This window comes from Saimiri boliviensis, chromosome 3 (assembly GCF_048565385.1).
Source record: "Saimiri boliviensis isolate mSaiBol1 chromosome 3, mSaiBol1.pri, whole genome shotgun sequence".
Taxonomy (NCBI): domain Eukaryota; kingdom Metazoa; phylum Chordata; class Mammalia; order Primates; family Cebidae; genus Saimiri; species Saimiri boliviensis.
Genome location: NC_133451.1, coordinates 67,965,847 through 67,971,593, shown reverse-complemented (window position 1 = coordinate 67,971,593; position 5,747 = coordinate 67,965,847). Strand labels below are relative to the sequence as shown.

General features: G+C 36.8%; 1 pseudogene; it reads right to left on the bottom strand.

The window, feature by feature from the left end:
* Positions 1-4,118: 4,118 nt before the first annotated feature.
* LOC120363618 (small VCP/p97-interacting protein pseudogene) lies at positions 4,119-4,670 on the bottom strand (annotated as a pseudogene).
* Between the last annotated feature and the right edge of the window lie 1,077 nt (positions 4,671-5,747).

Genomic DNA, 5,747 nt, shown 5'->3' with positions numbered 1-5,747 from the left:
GATGTATTTACAAAGCAAATCACTTAAGTCAATCATAATCCAAATGTAAGAAAATGAACATAAAGTGTACCTTAAAAATATGTCAAAACTGGATCTTATTAAATTATAAAATTTCCACATTAAAAATGATGATTTATTTTTGGGCAAAGTATGGTAATCTAAGATCAAACTATAGTAAGTAAAATCAATCCATTAAGTATATCTCAGGTAATCAGTGCTATTTTGATTTAAATGTAAATGGTAAACGGCTAACAAATGATTAATATCTTCAATCAGAAGTTTCTGTTTACCCTTTTCTTGGGTTAATAAATGTTTCATTTCACATAGGAAAGGTATAACACCTAGATTAGATAATTAGCAAAAACAAGGCCTATATCATGTTTTTGTAAATATGAGTCCATTTACTGAATTATATTAAACAATTTTTAGAGAAGGTAACTGGTGCTAGACCAAACTAAACCAATTTCTGATGGATCTCCTCAGAAATCAAATAAGGCAGAATAAGAAAACATTAAGTACCAATTATCTGTCATGTTGTAGAACTGTACAGGTAGGAAACTGAACTTAATTTAGGAGTCCTAAGAGTAACTTCCTCACTATTAGAAGATAAAATAAATAAGACATATTTGTGTAAAAAACTGCAATCTTATTATGTCACTGCCTTTAAATTTATGAAAAAGAAAAACCTTTTTTTAAATGTTTCCTTAATTTCCCTCTTAACTATGCTCTAATTTTTCAGTTATTAAAATACACTTAGGCAATTATTTCTAGGGAGCCCACTTGGGTGTATATTATTGTACTCAACAATAATTAATATGTGATATTTTATACTTTATGATTATACTTGTATTATAACTCCATTTCCAAAAGAGCAATATAGAGTGATTTTGATTATTTTTTGACTGTTGAAACTGTGCAAAACACAGATGAATTCTCTTTATTCTTTTTTACTTAGTAAATGACTACTATTTCTTCTCTGTGATATGCCAAAGTCTTTAGGTGAGAATCTGCATACTATCCAGAACATAAGAAACTCTAGGCACAGTGGCTCAGGCCTGTAATCCCAGTACTTAGGATTAATCCCAGGTGGGCAGATCACGAAGTCAAGAGATTCAGACCATCCAGGCCAACATGGTGAAACTACTAAAAATACAAAAGTTAGGTGGGTGTTGTGGTGCATGCCTGCAGTCCCAGCTACTTAGGAGGCTAAGGGAGAAGAATAGCTTGAACCAGGGAGGTAGAAGTAGCAGTGAGCCAAGATCATTGTGCCACTGCACTCCAGCCTGGTGACAGAGCAACACTCCATCTCAAACAAACCAACAAACATCAAAAAAGAAACTCCAAACATACAAAGAGGAGCTGGTACCATTCCTTCTGAAACTATTCCAAGCAACACAAAAAGACACAATCCCTCCCAAATCATTTTATGAGACCTGATACCAACATCATCCTGATACCAAAACCTGGCAGAGGCTCAACAAAAAAAGAAAACTTCAGGCTGATATCCATGATGAACATCAATGCAGAAATCTTCAATGAAATACTGGCAAACCAATTGCAACAGCACATCAGAAAATTTATCCATCATGATCAAGTAGGCTTCATTCCAGGGATGCAAGGCTGGTTCAACATACAGAAGTCTATAAACGTAATCCACCACATAAACAGAACCAAAGACAAAAACCACATGATTATTTCAATAGATGCAGAGAAGGCCTTGGACAAAATTCAACAGCCCTTTGTGCTAAAAACTCTTAATAAACTAGATTTTGAAGGATCATATCTCAAAACAATAACAGCCGTTTATGACAAACCTACAGCCAATATCATACTGAATGGGCAAAAACTGGAAGCATTCCCTTTGAAATCTGGCACTAGACAAGGATGCCCTCTCTCACCACTCCTATTCAATATAGTATTGGAAGTTCTAGCCAGAGCAATTAGGCAGGAAAAAAAAAAATCAAGGGTGTTCAGTTAGGAAAAGAGGAAGTAAAATTGTCTCTATTTACAGATGACATGACTATATATTTAGAAGATCCTATCATCTCAGCCCAAAATCTCCTTAAACTGATAAGCAACTTGAGCAAAGTCTCAGGATACAAAGTTGATGTGCAGAAATCACAAGCACTTCTATACACCAATAACAGACTAACAGAGAGCCAAATAATGAGCAAACTCCCATTAAAAATTGCTGCAAAGAGAATAAAATACCTAGGAATACAACTAACAAAGGATGTAAAAGATCTCTTCAAGGAGAACTACAAAGCACTGCTCAATGAAATAAGAGAGGACACAAACAGATGGAGAAATATTCCATGCTCATGGTTAGGAAGAATCAATATCGTGAAAATGGTCATACTGCCCAAAGTAATTTACAGATTCAACACTATCCCCATCAAGCTACCAATGACCTTCTTCACAGAACTGGAAAAAACTACCTTAAACTTCATATGGAACCACAAGAGAGCCCGCATAGCAAGACAATCTTAAGCAAAAAGAACAAAGCTGGAGGCATCTCACTACCTGACTTCAAACTATACTACAAAGGCACAGTAGTCAAAACAGCATGGTACTGGTACCAAAACAGAGATATAGACCAATGGAACAGAAAAGAGGTCTTGGAGGCAATGCCACACATCTACAACCATGTGATCTTTGACAAACCTGACAAAAACAAGCAATGGGGAAAGATTCCCTGTTTAATAAATGGTATTGGAAAAGCTGGGTAGCAGTGTGCAGAAAGCAGAAACTGGACCCCTTCCTGACACCTTACACTAAAATTAACTACAGACAGATTAGACTTAAACATAAGATGTAACACCATAAAAACCCTAGAAGAGGCCGGGCGCGGTGGCTCAAGCCTGTAATCCCAGCACTTTGGGAGGCCAAGGCGGGTGGATCACGAGGTCAAGAGATCGAGACCATCCTGGTCAACATAGTGAAACCCCGTCTCTACTAAAAATACTGAAAATTAGCTGGGCATGGTGGCGCGTGCCTGTAATCCCAGCTACTCAGGAGGCTGAGACAGGAGAATTGCCTGAGCCCAGGAGGCGGAGGTTGCGGTGAGCCGAGATCGTGCCATTGCACTCCAGCCTGGGTAACAAAGCGAAACTCCGTCTCAAAAAAAAAAAAAAAAAGAAAAAGAAAGAAAAAAAAACCCTAGAAGAAAATCTAGGCAAAACTATCCAGGACATAGACACAGGCAAGGACTTCATGACTAAAACACCAAAAGCATTGGCAACACAAGCCAAAACAGACAAATGGAACCTAATTAAACTCCAGAGCTTCTGTACAGCAAAAGGAACAAACATTAGAGTGAACCGAAAACCAACAGAATGGGAAAAAATTTCTACAATCTACCCATCTGACAAAGGGCTAATATCCAGAATCTACAAAGAACTAAAACAGATTTACAAGAAAAAAACAAAGAAACAAACCCATCCAAATGTGGGCAAAGGATATGAACAGATACTTTTCAAAAGAAGACATATATGAGGCCAACAAACATATGAAAAAAAGCTCATCATCACTGATTATTAGAGAAATGCAAATCAAAACCACATTGACATACCACCTCTTGCCAGTTAGAGTGGCAATCATTAAAAAATCTGGAGACAACAGATGCTGGAGAGGATGTGGTAAAATAGGAACACTTTTACGCTGTTGGTGAGAATATAAACTAGTTCAACCATTGTAAAAGACTTCCTCAAGGACCTAGAAATAGAAATTCCATTTGACGCAGCAATCCTCTTACTGGGTATATACCCAAAGGATTAGAAATCATTCTATTATTAAGACACATGGACATGTATGTTCATTGTGGCACTGTTTACAATAGCAAAGACCTGGAACCAACCCAAATGCCCATCGATGATAGACTGGACAAGGAAAATGTGGCACATACACATCAAGGAATACTATGCAGTGATAAAAAATGATGAGTTTGTGTCCTTTGTATGGCCATGGATGAATCTGGAAACCATCATTCTCAGCACAAGAACAGAAAATCAAACACCGCATGTTCTCACTCACTTTTTTTTTTTTTTTATAAATATAAGTAGTTAGATCATTTTATAAAGGATGAAAATACAATTACGAATTTTAATCTTACAGGTGTATGGAAAATTTTTACATGCAATGTATATATATTCACTATTTAGTTCTATTTTTTTAACTACTAAGAAAAATAGCAAATCACCTACTGTACTAACTGCAGAAGAGCGAATGTAGGAAAACTAGTATTTAATGAAAAGTCTAGCCATTTTCTAAGCTTGAAAATCAAAAGTTTTTTAGCATTGCACTTAAGGGAAATAATATTACAAAGTCTGAATCTTTATTTATTCAAAGAGAAGAAATTAAATTGAGGAAGTCCACTTGATCGCAGATAAACAGTTATTGGCAGTAGACTCTTCTACTCACGTTCTGCTTTATGAAACTGTCCACCTAAGTCCACCTTCTGGTGGGGGCCCAGATGTAGCAATTTGTTTTTCCATTTTTTCCTTTTTCTTTCTCTTTTCTTGCACAGATTGAACATCCAAAATTCCCCGAGATGCAACCTCTTTTTGTCTTCTCTCTGCAGCCTCTGCAAGCTTTGCTCTTTTCTCTTCAAGGTCAGGAGTGGGAGGCGCGGACTCCCCGGGACAAGGAAAACACAGCCCCATAGGGACGACCAACTGTTGAACAATGAGAACACATGGACACAGGGAGGGGTGCATCACACACAGCGGTCTGTTTTGCGGGGGTAAGGGAGGGACAGCAGGGTAGAGGAGGTTGGGGAGGGATAACATGGGGAGAAATGCCAGATACAGGTGATGGGGGGATGGAGGTAGCAAACCATATTGCCATGTGTGTACCTATGCAACAATCCTGTGTGATCTGCACATATACCCCAGAACTTAAAGTACAATAAAAAAAAACAAAAAACAAAACAAAACAAAACAAAAAAAACAAACCAACAACAACAAAAAGAAACTATAAATATAAGAATAAGAGAGAAAGAGATTTGGTGAGATGTATATCCAAGGAAGAGTTTTTAAAGGTTTTATCACAGTGATAAAACCTGAATGGTTTAGACTTCTAATTGATAGCAAAGATGCCATTCTTTTAAATCATAGGAGTAAAATCAACCTGAATGTTTGAGATGTGGGTATCCACCTACTACTGCATAGTGCAGTTGGTGCAGTTTTTTATTAGCACAAAAAAGAAAGACGTGGCACCTTCTCAGCCAAGAGGCATGCATAATTATGCATTGATAAGGTCTGATACAACAGGAAAGACACTGGGAAAAACAACATATCTCAATTATATGACAGACTTTACTGAGCTACATAAATCACCTGTATTTGTACTGCTTCTTGTGAATGATTAATGTGAATGCCTTGTTTGAAATGTCACAATCCTGGTAAAGCATATTTGAAACATGATGGGTTAATACACTCATCACTTTGTAATGAAGGCAAATTCTCTTTTCTGAAACCCAGTCCTTGATATTTGGGTTACCTGAGAGACAGTATTTTCATACCATGGAGGTAATAAGATACAGTTTAGTATAATCCCTCGTTAAAATTCCAGAAATATCTATTTTGCTTTTAATTTCTTGTTAGTAAAGTTTCTTTGCATAAAGTTTATAGGGTTATTCAGAGTCAGACAATTAATGGTGATTGCCATGTGCTAAACATTGTGAAAACTGCCGATGAAATTGGACTGACATTTTATAGAACATATGGAGGTGAGAAAATAAATCGATA